The 14819-nt window shown below is 38.5% G+C and overlaps 1 pseudogene; it reads left to right on the top strand.

The window, feature by feature from the left end:
* Positions 1 to 13539, top strand: part of LOC132639609 (uncharacterized) — a 30986-nt pseudogene extending 17447 nt beyond the window's left edge.
* The last annotated feature ends 1280 nt before the right edge of the window (positions 13540 to 14819 follow it).

Genomic DNA, 14819 nt, shown 5'->3' with positions numbered 1-14819 from the left:
AAAACACAATAATGACCAAATGGGTCGTTACAGGTTCAAAGTTCTTCAAAGCTCTCTGCTCAGCTTTTTGAAAATTGGAGTGAATTAAATGATTCAGAAATCAAAGCTATTTTGAAAATGAGATTAGATAACTGATGTTTTTAATAAATTAAAATGAAGAGAATCAGTTTGTGTTGTCGATGGAATCTTCTTAAAGTTTTTTCTGCTTTATTTCTACTCCGTGATGCTTTTGATAAACTAGTATTTGGCGCGTGTGTTGCACGTGTATTCCATGCCAATCAGTATAAACGTTCTATATTGGAATATTTATATGGCGAGTTACACGAAATTTAACAGAAAAATAGAAGCTCAAACTAATGAATCGTGAGCCTATTCGATATTTTATTGTCATTGCAAAGTAAAAACATGTTGGAAGTTGCTTCCAAATGAGTGTGAAAGAATATCCTTCATTTTCAGGTTCATGAAAGTTGAATTTTGTAGAAAAAGAAATTTAATTTAGTAGTACTTTTTTCTACTTGGATCACCATTACAGTTTGTAGTTGTACACGTATAATTGTGTTGGTATCACCTCTGTCACTTAGTTACAATTCAAATTTAGGTTTACCATTATGTGTTGTTTTACTTATATATTTTTATCAAAAAAATTAATGCAACAACTAAAGTAATATTTGAACAACTTCAAATTATGAATTCTTGTGATATATCAAATATTCATCTTGAGTTGTCTTGCAACCACAATTTGTATTTGGGTATGAGTATGAGCAAAGTCAGTTATGGTTGTAAATACTTCATGACATCTAGAAGTTTCTGCCTTATCTTTAGAGAAACTCCAGTGTTCTCCGTTTTATAGATGCATACATATCAAGAAGTCGTTATCGAATTAAATTAATATTTTATAGAAGTCATATAGAAATTCGATCAATACATATCTTCCGTAGGTTGGTAGATCATTGTCAATTTCATAATCTATATCTGCAAAATGGTAGCTAATTGTGATAGAGATACACTCAGATACTTAATAATTATTAAGATAAGAGTTATGTTATCAATGAATGATGGATATATTCCAGGATCAATCCTAAACTAATTATGAACCAAAAGTGAGAAAATAATATCAAACACGGTGATGATCATGTTTCCACATTTTTTGAGCCTATGGATTAATTTAGTTTCTTTTAAATTGAAAGCCATAAAATTATGCTACAAAATAGTCTCAAGAAGTATATGTTTGTTGAAGGTCGAAATTAATTTTACCCAAAAAGGGATTTTTTTTATTGTCTTGACATAATTATCACATTATACGTCATAGGTAAATGCTTCATTCTCTTAGCCATTCCCCTTTTGTCAATGCGGGAAAAACTGGAAAATTTTATCAAAATTAAAAGAAGTCATCAAATAAGATAGTGACACTAACATCTAAAATGGTGGGCTTCAGTTGATAAAGAAATCTAGCATAAATGTTTTTGATGTTAAAAAGTAAGCATAGTGATATTTAGCTTTAGATTATCAAATTTAAAAATAAACATAATAAACAGGACAAAATAAGAATATAAGATGCAACATGAAGAATAAGCGGAGTTAGCTACGACAGCGGTCCACATAAATGAAGTATACGTACTCTTTGTCATAACTAAGTATGTTGAGAAGCACTTGGTCCAACTAAAGCTCTTTAGAATTGTTTCTTATCAACATAAATGAAGTATACGTACTCTTTGTCATAACTAAGTATGTTGAGAAGCACTTGGTCCAACTAAAGCTCTTTAGAATTGTTTCTTATCAGTTGTGGAGAAAGGAAAAAAACTTCAGTAAAGCACGGAAAAAAACTATAATAATGGACGAGCTTTGACAAAGTATATCTATGAATAAAGTATCTTGCTCAAAGACAATTGATATTTTAGAATATTAATTTCAGAGATGAACTAATTATCTCCTGCCACTGTGTTACGCCAAATGAGAAGAGCAAAAAAGCATTGTGTTGTGTGGGAAAAATTAAGGATTTAGATAATGGATAAGAGCTTTGACAAAGAAGACAAAATAATTAAGAAAATGTACAAGTGAAGTCACATTTTATGGAAGAAAAAGCATGTGAAAAGACTGTAACGTATGATTTTAATTGGAAAGTTAAAAGGGCCCTTACTATTTCATGAATTTGCATCCGGTTAGACGTTTAGTAGAAGGTCATAAAAATATATTTTATTTTCATTTTTCTTTAAAGAAGGATAACCTGGCCAATCAATAATCTTTGATGGGTATTTTCATATTTTAACGTTAGGCTTTGTGGCTTCCCACTTTAAATAGTATATGATGATTAAAGTTAATTTTTAAAGTGTTGATTCTCTTGTTTGAGATTTTGGATCTGTGTTTTGTCTAGAAGTCATGGTACTTGTTTTCTGTGATCTCCAGTAACGAAGAATATTAAGAGATTTATGGAGGAAGTTGGCTTTGCTCAAGAGAGGTATGTGCTTTATTGCGACAGTCAAAGTGCTATTCATCTTGGCAAAAACTCTACATTCCATGGTAGGTCGAAACATATTGATGTGAGATACCATTGGATTAGAGATGTGTAGGATTCTAAGTTGCTTGAACTTGAGAATATTTACGCTGATGATAATGGTTCGGACATGATGAAGCTTTGCCAAGAGGGAAGTTTGAAGAGTGTTGCATGATCGTCGGGAGGGGGAGAATTGTTGGGTTTTGGGATTTTCCCTTCCTATGTGGATAAATAAATACCCAACTTGGTCCAGCCCATTTATATATTTGGCTCATACATTAAAAGACCTATTAAGTCTGATTTGGGGGTAAGAAACATTGAGAGTGAGCAACTCAGAAATAGAGAGAATGTGCAGATTTTTCTGCTTGAAAATCAGCTTGTGCGGCCAACTTGTTCTATTGATTCCCACTTCGTTCCTTGTCTGATTGAGCTTGTTTTTGGACAGCGTGTTCCTTCCTATTAATCTTTGCTTTGGTACTGACAGAGGTGGATTTGGAGCCCCGTCACTCCAGATTTTTGTCAGTGAACAATAGTTGCTTTTTTGGGTGATTTGCTTCCAATCTTCTCTTGTTTGATGGTTGTTCTTGTTGTTATTGTTGCTCCGTGTTTGACTTGGATGTTGTAGCCATTTGGAGAATACGTTGTAACTCTCTCATATGTTATAGTGGAGCTTTGGACCCGTGGTTGTTTCCTCTTCACCTTTGAGGGTTTTTTCCACGTAAATTTGGTGTCTCTTGCATTTGATTTATTTTGCTTGCTTTATTATTTTATCGTTGGTATAGTTGCTGTCAGGATTTCCATTTGTGCTTGAAATAGTTTTTCTCCTCGTGTCCAAATAGTATAGGAAGTTTTGACTTGCGTATTTTCGGTTGTTACCTTGTCGTGCAATTTGGCATTTGCGTGTTTCTTCCCAACAAAGAGCTTGTGGTTGTGTTTGGTTGAGTTGATTGTCTATTTGAATGATGGAAGTAAATATGAGCAAGATGATTTGTTTAAATGGACGTACTTACCATATTTAAAAAAGCAAGATGAAAGATCTTCTTTTTGTCAAGAAAATGCATTTACCTGCGTTTTTTTTTCTAAGAAACCTGAGTCTATAAATGATGAGGATTGAGAATTTAAGCTGTAATGACCGGTTCGGTCGTTATTGCATTTTTGACCATTTTTCCCTCTTTGACCCATCCTCAAGCCTTATTTGTACCATTTTGACCCTTGAGGACAGGTGGCACGATTCCCTAGGCATCATTTTGAGTTTCGACGTGACTTTTGGAAAAATTTGGCTCTTCAGTAAAAATCGTTTGACTCATAGTTGACTTTTGGGTAAACAGACCTTTTTCGGAAATCTGTTAATTTCGGGAGGTCCGGATGATTATTTGTGACAGATTGGTAGGTTTGGTTTAGTTCCCAATGCGCTCGGTGCGTTTTTGGAACTTGGGTTGAAAAGTTTCTTTTAGGCCATTGGGGGGTTGACTTAGTCAGCGAGACCTTCGTTGGGACTTCCGAGACGACGAGTGCGTTCGTAGCGCGTTTTTATGTATATCTGCATATTTGGTTTGTGATCGGGAGGTTCAGGGGTGGTTTCGGGTCTCGATTCCAAGTTTGGAAGACACCATAAAGTTCTGGTGTCAGGTGTTCCGCTAGGGTGGCCCCTTGACAGCCATAGCGATGCCACAACAATGGTCCTCTTGACCGCCATAGCGGTGGTGCTCTGCAAAAGTGGCTGACGGCAGTTTTCTGATTTAAATGCCTTAGCATCTTGGAGGCGATTTGAAGAGGTTTTGGTTAGATTTCTCTTTAGGGTAAGTTCTCTGATCTCAATCTCTTTCATTACCTTTCCTAAGTAAGAATTCATGCTAGTAACTCCACAGAACTTGGAGAATATGACAGAGTTTTTGGGTATCTTTTTTTTTGTTTTTTTTTTAAAAATAAGGTCATTAGTGGGACCCAGTGAATTTTTTATTACATTATCCAAGTTGTCAAACATAAAACAAATAGCCTACATCTAAAGACAAAACAAAAGAAAAATAAAATTGTTCCCCCAAAAGAGTAAGTTGAACCGATGGAGATGGCAAGTTTCCTCCATCCGAGGTGTCTCTGTCGGTGAACTATCCATGGTTTGTGGTGTTCTCTATGTGTATTCCATTGTTGTAAGCTCCTATGAAGTTGTTGGAAGCTCAAATTCGACATCTGATGTTGGTGTGAAGTAGAGCCATTGTTGTTGCAGATCGATCTTCGTTCTTCAGGTTTGTTACTGGATCCTTGCTTCAGTTTGTCTGCGCTTCCTCTATTATTTGTCGCCATATCCTCTTTCATGATGTTTCTGATGATGTTTGAAGTTGTTAATCATAAAAGCTTGATTTGTTGGTGGATTAAGCTTGATTAAGCATGGAATTGTTGAGTAGTAAGTAACTATATAAACATGATTGCTTTATTATTACTGACAAATTTGTGAAATTTAAAGTTAGGGTTTATACCCAAAATTGGGGGTTTCACCTAGAATCCAAATTTGAGTATTTCATGAGTTAATATAGCTTCTAATTGATGGGAATTGATCACCTAGAGTATGAATTTCATGTTTAAGCTTAGAATCCCAAATTTCTCCTATTTTGTTCATAAACCCCATTCCATGGGTTAGGATTTGGGACTTGAATAGAAGTAAGATTGTGAGCATTGATTCTGCTTGATTCTAATCCCCTATTCGGATGTGACTAGACTTCCATTACCTTGAGGCACCAAAGAAGAGAAAAAATTATGCTTGAAGGTTCAAGTTTACGGTTCGGCTTTCCAGGTAGGTTACGGCTTACGTTCTGGTTAGACTTCGGTTTGTGAAGCATATGTATAGTTAGTTTGTGGTGGAGAAAACATGTGAGCCTTCGGGATATGAAGTCGGGTTAGATATTGTCTTAGGTTGGGCCTTGTTATGTGATTTGGAGGCTAGCCACCCCGTTGCATTATTGACTTATCTTGTTCTATTTACTTGTTTGCTCGTTGCCACGTTGAGACATTGGATATTGGTGATTAGTGAAATATCATGGATAGGATATTACAGTACTTTACTTGATTGGAGATGAGAATTGTGATTCCATTGTGGATTATTGTGTAGCCTTATTATTGACATTACTAGTGTGCCATGTGTGGTACTATTTGGGGATTGAATTAGTTATCGATATTACATTGCATCGTATTCATACTCATTTCCATGATACATTGATATTGCATGGTTATGGTATAGATGATGATAAGTGAGAGAGTGTAGCCTCTGAGGTCTTTGCCGGAGAGCGTAAAATTGAGATGCGATTGATATTATGAGGTGTCCATGTGGGGCACGTTGTTTGTTGATATGAGGTTAATATGAGATCTTGTTGTTGTCATCTTCATACTTACATCATACATTGAACACTCATCTTGCATATATATAGATATAAGGGACATTTGACCGGGGGTGACGATGTGGCATATGTTGTTTCTTGGAAACACTTGGGAAGTACTATATTGATTGCCCGACCATTCTAGGCTATGTGATACAGGATGGTTGGCAGGTGTGAACGGTGGAAAGGTCGTCTCTAGGATGTGTGTTACAGAGCGTCATGGTACATGGACTTCGTGAGTCCCCCATGGGTCATGACTGTCGAGACGTGATGTTCCGCTCGAGCCATGTGTGTATGCGGTATTGATATATGGCTATTGAATTCATGTCATCCATATCATTGCATTGCATTGCACTTGTTATCATCATTGTGATTGGATTGTTATAGTGTTGTGGATACTTGATTGAATATTTTACCGATTATAATGAGTACTTAGAACACTTGAGATTAGATTCTTTAATAATAGGCTTGATCAGATGTGATGAGATTGGGAACACTAGGGTTTAGATACTTCACTATAGATTTGATCGGTTATGGAACCTTATTGGTAGCTGATGGTTTGAATACTTATGTGAATTGTTGATACTTGAGGACTTTATATGCATTGATGAGATTGTATCATACTTGTACTTGATTGTGAGCATGCCTATCTTTCATTACTTTCTGTATATATGTTAGCTAACTAAGGACGGCCTATGATACCTACCAGTATTTGTTGTGTATACTGACCTACACTTGCTGCACTAGGACAAATCTACTTTTAGCCCTTATGGCTGATATTCCATTATTGCTGATTGGAGTCTCTTCAGGGTGAGCATAAGGACGTTCGCTGCCTAAAGACTCTTCCTATTATTATGTCTTGCTTTCCATTCTGAAACATGATTTTGAGACCATTATGTATTATTATTCAGACTTGTAGTAATTAGTTTAGATCCTCTTGTATGACCAGACCAGATACTGGGGTGGATTTCAGTTACTTTCACACTTATTTATATCTTATTATGAGACTTACCTTATCTTATCTTCTTTCGCTATTTTTCTATTACTTGTGAATGTTGTGTTAAGGGTTCGTCTACCAAGGTGGGAAAGGTAGGTGCCCGCATGACTTAATGAAATTGGGTCGTGACAAGTTGGTATCCAAGCCCTAGGTTACCCAGTCTATAATATAAGAGCGTGTCTAGTAGAGTCTCGTGGATCGGTACGATGAGCTCCGTACTTATCTGCGAGAGGCTATAGGACATTTAGAAAACTCCACATTCTTTCATTCTCTCGTGCGACTTCATTCAAATTGGTATCTGGACTTTTCTTATCTTAATCACCCACGAAGAGTGGAAACTCGTCATTAAATTCTTATGCGAGCGGTTTTGTTATGACATGGCTTGGTATGGTACGAGACGTGTCGTCCTGATTCGGATACGTGATCAAGTTCAGTTTCTAGTTATGGCCTAAGGATTCGATTGTGTGGAGTCGCTATTAGACTCGTTTATTGTGGGAGTTTGTGAGAAATAGGAAAGATAATTCAGAGGGTTACATGGTCTCCATGTTACAAGGTTGGGTTGCTCGATAATATGATCGATTTGGGGAAAACTACAGCTTTGTCAAGGCTTTATGATGGTGTGCGTGACACTGGTGTACTAATGGCAGGTCAACGATTCAGCAGTGGCAGAGTATTAGACGTCGGTATGTGAGGATAAGTGTAAGTTCGGTAATAACCATCGAATTTGGGAAAACGTATTGTGATCGCAGGTAATAAAGAAAAGAAGTTGACAATAAGGACATGAAGGCAGAATTTTGTGGAAAGCGTGTAGCGGAGTGAGACTTCATAAAATATCTTAGACATGAGTACTTTTCATGAGTTGGGAAGGAAAAATTGGTATATGACATGGTTGTCAGGATAAGGTTGCAATTGATGTGAGGGCGAATTTCGTGTTTTGTTGTGAAAGGTAAAGGGGGTTCAGTATGACAGAATGGTACCGATGGTAGTGGTCGTCGGAGCTATAGTCATTATGGAGTATTAAATCTTGTGGAAATAATTAGGAATGGTTTGGTAACAGTCGTACTTACAGGTTCACGTGATATCTCGGGGATATGGTACTAAGAGTTCGAGGATATGGTACTGAGAGTCATTCTTGATATAAGCTCGTTGATGTTAAGGGACAACTCTGTTATTAAGTGTTGCTATGGGCATATCGCTTGATCGGTAAATTTTAATGGGTTGTAGACTTTTAAGGAGCTAGTAATCGACTTACAGAAATGATTTCAATTATGGGCGAAGGCGATGAGTTAATGACTTGAAGAGTTACTAGTTATTTCACTAATTTGAGGAGAAATATTGATATTGTTGGTGGTTCGTTCGGCTTAGAGGGATGATTAGTTTAGAGGATCGAGTGGATTTGAGTGTTTGTTGGTTAAAAGTGACTTGAATGAAATACGGAAACTGAAGGATTACAATGAGGCATCTTGCTATCGGGTTTAGAGGATTAAGGTTCGTAAGACTTGAGGTGAGGTAATATGGGTACTTGAGTCGTGTTTGGACTGCGGGGGCATTATATCAAGACGTACAGTAAAAAGGTGTGACCGATGAGGTTGATTAGTATGTTCGAGGTTAAGGGCAGAAAGGAAATCATTAAAGCGAGAGCCAGTAATGTGAGAGCTTGGTTGTGATTGTACAGTGTAGAGTGGGCTTCAGAGTTTATGGATGAGTTGGTATGTTTGGTTATGTCGTGGGGTAATAGAGGTAATTGGTCGTGGAGTTGGTATGTTTGGTTACCTCTCAAGAGTTTCTTGCCCTAGCTTGGAATTTCACCCTAGGTGCTTGTTGGGAACTGTGTTGGTGTTTTATGAATAAAGAATGGGAAACTCTTGAGAAGTAAGTGTCACGACCCAACCAGATAGCCATGACGGGCTCCCGAAACTATCCTACCGAGCACCTCTGAACATGCATCTCATAATAATTTCTAGGTGGACCACAAAGATAGCTCATGGGTATCATGATCTGTAAGGGCATATATCATAAAATAATGACACATCTCTATATAATCATCAATAACTATGCCCACAAACATAAGCCAACAAGGCTGCCAAAATATAATACAACAATATGAACTGATAACGATATGGGACTTCTAGCTACACACATATGTCTACGTGCCTCTATATAGAATACAAGAATCCATGAAGACAGGTAGGACTCCGCCATGCCCAAGTATACATATACACAAGAGTAATACCAATAAACTGCAGCTCCGAAGGAACTGGAGCGCTTTTGAAACTCCGCTGATGAAACTTCTAAGGGTCTGGTCCGTCTACCTGTCTACCTGCGGGCATGAACGCAGCGTCTACAAGAAAGGATTTCAGTACGAAGAATGCACTGAGTATGTAAGGCATGAATAACAACATAACAAGAGATACAGAACATAACATGGGATAAGGAGATAACCTGTACATCTGATTGCCTCGTAAGGTGGATATGATGCATGCTTAGCTTTCTTTTAAAAAAAACATTTCTCATACATATATAACATAATAGTGTTGCGGAACATGCAGCCCAATCCATAACTATATTATATCATCATCATATATGTTGCCGCGGTACAAACGACCCGATCCATTTATCCCATATATCCTACGTCCGGGCATCCTGCGTCAGGACGATATCATAGTATACTAGCCGATCAGGTGGTTATACGTATATAATGCCTCACCTTTCCCTATATCCCATATATATATATATATATATATATATATATATATATATATATATATATAATATATATATATAAGTAGCATGCATGAGAGCTCAAATAAAAGCTACTACTTTATCGGAGTGACGTAAGGTCGGTAACCTCTGATTTATATTATGGAACAATCATTATCGCTATATCTTACCTTGAAGGAAAAAGTAACATAAGATGAGATCAACAACAATGAATAAAATCAAGAAAGTCATAAAATAAACTCAATAATCTCATAATAGCATCAAAACCATAAGCTTTGAAATTTCTAGAAATGGGATCATCATCATCATCATTATCATCATAGGAAACATCTATCTTTAGTATCATAAAAACTTTGAAAATCATGAACTTCTAGCTTTTGAGAATAAGGATGTTATGGAAAACACGTATAGATTCATAAGAAAAGAATCATTCCTTTAGAAAGAAAGGGACAACCTTAACATAGCTTTTTGGTCTCCTTAACTACTTAACGCTTATCCTTCTAAGCTCGTATATCTACATTCAAGAAAATTCATACTATTGTTAGGCTTGTCGTCGTATGCGTATCTTAAGCCTTCAAATTAAACCCGTGTAGAATCTGCCAAAATTTGGGTAGCATCTCCCCTATATCTTCTACTCCCTCCAATCTTCAAAACAACTCCCAAAGCACAATAAGACATCAACAATTCCATAATCAAAAGATCACATTCAAACTATACTCAATTCAATCCCAAAACATCTTTTCATAATCAATCCATAATAACAACTTCATACAACCCCTTATACACTTGTATACGACAATTCCTTAACATCATTATTATCCCTCATAGCAAGATTATGCTCAAAACATACTAATAATTATAACTGAAGTTAATTCATAACTCAAAATATCATCAAATGCATATTTGAACTTTTCCTCCAATTTTCTTCTCCTCAAATCTTAACATAATTACCAACAAACTCATAAACATGAAACTAAGATGAAATATTACCTAAAAATTCAATAACACTTCAATTCCATGATTACTCCACCTTAGAAATACTCACCTAAACATCTTTAAGAAGAGGAGACAAGTGTAGACCTCACTTGGAACCCTTAACTACTTTAATCTTCACTTTGATCCTTGGTTTAGGCTTGGAAATATGTTGGAATATGTTTGGAGAGGTTTCTAGGGATTTCTAGAACTTGGAGTTATGTTAAAAATGAAATAAAAATGACAAAAATTGTCATATAGACTTGTAGGAATATATGTGCATGTTGTGGAAGTTGGGGGAATGTTCTAGAGGAGTTGGGATATGTTTAAGAGGGTTTGGATGAATAAATAAGAGGTAAAACCCCTTTTATAGTGATCTAGGGTTGGTTGGCACTGACCTAGAACTTTTCACGCACTGTAGCTGCGTGTCGCGTACTGTAGCTGCGTGTTTCTACTCTGCCAGCCTGACTTGTAACGTTCATAATTCTCTACTCCAACGTTGTATCGACAAGCGGTTTATTGCGTTGGAAGCTAGACGTCATGAACTTAAATTTAGGCTTTTGTTTTATTCAAAACTCCTCATATACTAAAGATATTATTCCCCAAGTTGGCTCATACTTTGTTGTTCAAAGTAACACTCATCTTTTTCCCAAGTCATACTAACTCAACTCCTTCCACTCAATTCCTTATAGGACCATCCGGAATTCCGCATATGCATCCTTTACTTATAAAATATACTTAATAATGTTTTGTCCCTTATCCTCCCAAGTTATTTTACTTAGCCATAGTTCAACATACTTACGCTCAAATTTGATCAGTGCTTCTCCGCAAGTACGGGGTGCAATAGTAAGTCTCATCTATTCCTTTCTATCATTCCATTTCTCCTTCATGATTGGCATCCCCTTTGTGGGTCTTTAATGATGTAATTGAAATAGAAACCCTAGAAATTTATAAACCTTCTAAACTTGATGGGTTATGCTAGTTATCACTTATTTATCCTCTAATGGCTTGGATTAACTCCTTCTCATCATGAATTGAGTCCTTAGGACCATATGATAAGTGAATTGAGACCTACGATTCTATAAAAATGGTAACTTGACCATAAAATCTACTTGTAGTGGGAATATTGATATATTATTGTTACAATTTGTTGATTAATGGTTTCTAAGACCCTTGTTAGGTTACTTTACACCTAGGGAATCATTCACCCATTGGAATGGGGGTAAAGCGAAGGGTAATCTTGATTTGTTGATTGTGACTAGAGTCATTGTGACTCAATAAGCCTTCTATGTCTAGACTTTGAGCGCTTCGAGGCTTTGATGAAGGGAAAAACTGTAGCGGAGTGACTTGCGTTATTCCAGCTCTACGTTTGAGGTAAGCTACGGTCTACTTGAGTTAGAATTTGGTTAATTGATTATATGTTTTGTGAATTCTTTAGGAGAAAGCATGTATAGTTTCCATACATGATATTGTTTGGCTAAACTGCTATGTGAATGTGATTGAGTGATTGTGTAAGCTTCGTGCCACTATTCGTGTGTGTTAAATCTGCAGTGGATGTATTTTGATGAGAAGATAATATGATCTTCTCGACAGTATTGTGACATGAAATGATGATGTATTGATAATGAGAAGGTAAGAAACACTATTCTGTAAAGAGGCATGAGAAGACACACATATGACCTAGATTATAGGCTTGTGGTCCGAGGTTAGTTTCGAGAACGAGAGGTGCGCCGCTATGTCCGGCGTTCGAGGTTCATTCCGGAGCAGAGGTTGGTGCTCGGGTCTGAGGAGTGAATCCGAAATGAGTGGCACATGGACACCATGGGTCCCCTGCAGGTCATGACTACTAAGAAATGACATCAGTTAGTATGTATCTACAGTGAGTGTGGTTATTGTGGCTTCCGTTGATTGTGATCCTTGATATATTGGTTATTTAATTGTGATTATCCTTGGTTGACCTGTTATGGTTATTGATATTAATGTCTATTGGCTGATGTGTTTATTCTATTGATTTTATGAAATACGCATGATACTAATCTTAGTCGACCTATGATATCTACCGGTACATAGTGTTGTATTGATACTACCTTGTTGCATTCTTTTGAGTGCAGATTGTGACGCAGAGAGTGCTACCCGCCCTCACATCTAGGGTGAGCTTCTTCCCATTCCAGGCCGCCCGAAGATCTTCTTCTTATGATGTCTTTTCCTATTCTGGACAGTCTGGATATATATATATATATATAGTTAGATTTCATTCCTTAGACATGTTTTAGCTTAGAGTCCTGTACGATGACTTTCAAATTTTGGAAATTTTGTAATAGCTAAAACTTTCGCACTTATTTTAGTAATTATGGCATGACTTATTTTGTTATTTGATGCTTGAATGAGTAATAACTGATTAAATTGGTTAATATAAAATCGAACTTGAATAAATAGATATCATGCGTGTTGGTTCAACCACTAGGATTTAGTTGGGTGCCTGTCATGTCGGGTTGGGTCGTGACAGAGTTGGTATCAGAGCTTTAGGTTCGTCGATCTCATCGTACAAAGACATGTCTAGTAGGGTCTAGAGGATCGGTACGAAGACGTCTGTACTTATCTTTGAGAGGCTACCGGACACTAGGAAAATTCCCTTTTCTTTCTTTCTTCCATGCTAGTTGATTCCAATTGGTATCTGATGATTCAAATTGGTATCTAACTGTCCTTCACTCTCTCGCGGTAGAGGTAGAGGCGGAGGCAGAAGAGCTGGCAGAGGGGCGGCACCAGCAGGGGGCGGCGTCCCAGTGGTTGACCATGTGCCTCCAATGGTTCCTAACGAGGCAGCGGGAGATGCAGCCGCACCAGCCCAGCCAGCGGCAGTACCAGTTCCACCAGGAGCTGCAGCTACTCAGGGTATACCAGATGCTATGGCACAGGTGCTAAATTTGTTGCACGGGTTAGCACAAGCCAGAGCTATACTAGCCGGTCCAGCAGGTAGGACGCAAAAGTAGCAGCCCCTGGTGTGGACAGAGCACAGGTTCCGGGGGTTCAGCATGCAGCAGTAGTAACAACCCGCTTGGAGGACATTTCGGGTTTTGAGGCCTTGCAGAGGCCAGTTGCTGGGTCGGTAATGACCGGCGAGGAGCATGATCTGTTTTGGAGGTTCACTAAAATGAAGCCTCCTGTGTTCTATGGTACTGAGTCAGAGGATGCATATGAGTTCATCATCTACTGTCACGAAAGGCTCCATAAGATGGGGGTCGTGGACAAGTACGGGGTAGATTTTGTGACCTTCCAATTCTTGGGTAATGTCAAGCTATGGTGGAGGGTATATGTGAAGTGTAGGCCAGCTAGGTCTCCTCCGTTGACTTGGGTTCAGTTTTACTCTGTGTTTCTGGATAAGTACGTTCCGTGTACTCTGAGGGACCAAAGGAAGAATGAGTTCGCTACCATTGATCAGAGGAACTCGTCGGTTGCTGTGTATGAGTCCCATTTCCACTCTTTGTCCCGATATGTTCTTCAGTTGCTACCCACTAAGGGGGAGAGGATACGGTGGTTTGTGAAGGAGTTGAACACTGGGCTTCAGTTATCGGCTCTTCATCTTATAGACACTGGGGCTTCATTCCAGGAGATAGTGGAGCATATCCGTATTGTTGAGGGTATTAAACAGGAGAGTCATGGGAAGCAGGTATAGAAGAACGCCCGTAGGGGTAGGATTTTCAGCAACTCCTCCTCGAGGGGTCAGAGTTCGCAAGTATATGCAGGGCATCCAGTTCAGTCCGCGATGCAGGTGTCAGCTGGGGGCCCATCAGGGGCAAATTATCAGGCTTCCGGTCAGCATGGAGGCTACACTGCTTCATTATCTTCTGTTCAGCGGCCTACGCTGGACCGTGCTTGCTTCGAGTGTGGTAAGATAGGGCTTATTAAGAGGTATTGCCCCAAGGTTTAGACAGAGTAGGCTGGGGACTCAATATCTGGCTCCCTGAGCTCCGTTTGCACTAGATCGAGGGGGTAAGGATCGCGCACCGGTAGGGCGAGGCGGCCACACCGCGGGTAGGGGTGGTGCCCAGCTTAACCGAAGCGGTCCTCAGACAGGTAGATGGGGACAGCAGCCCGGTAGGGGCGAGGCTCAGACTGGTCATGGTAATCGCGATGGTTCGTAGGCTACGGGAGGGCGTAGTCATTTGTATGCTTTTCTAGGTAGACCCGAGGCTGAGGCTTCCGATGCGGTTATCATAGGTACTATCTCAATTTATTACTAGATGGCTTCTGTTTTATTTGATCTCGGCTC

This window comes from Lycium barbarum, chromosome 5, assembly GCF_019175385.1.
Source record: "Lycium barbarum isolate Lr01 chromosome 5, ASM1917538v2, whole genome shotgun sequence".
In the NCBI taxonomy this organism is placed as follows: domain Eukaryota; kingdom Viridiplantae; phylum Streptophyta; class Magnoliopsida; order Solanales; family Solanaceae; genus Lycium; species Lycium barbarum.
This window is presented reverse-complemented; position numbering and strand designations above follow the sequence as displayed.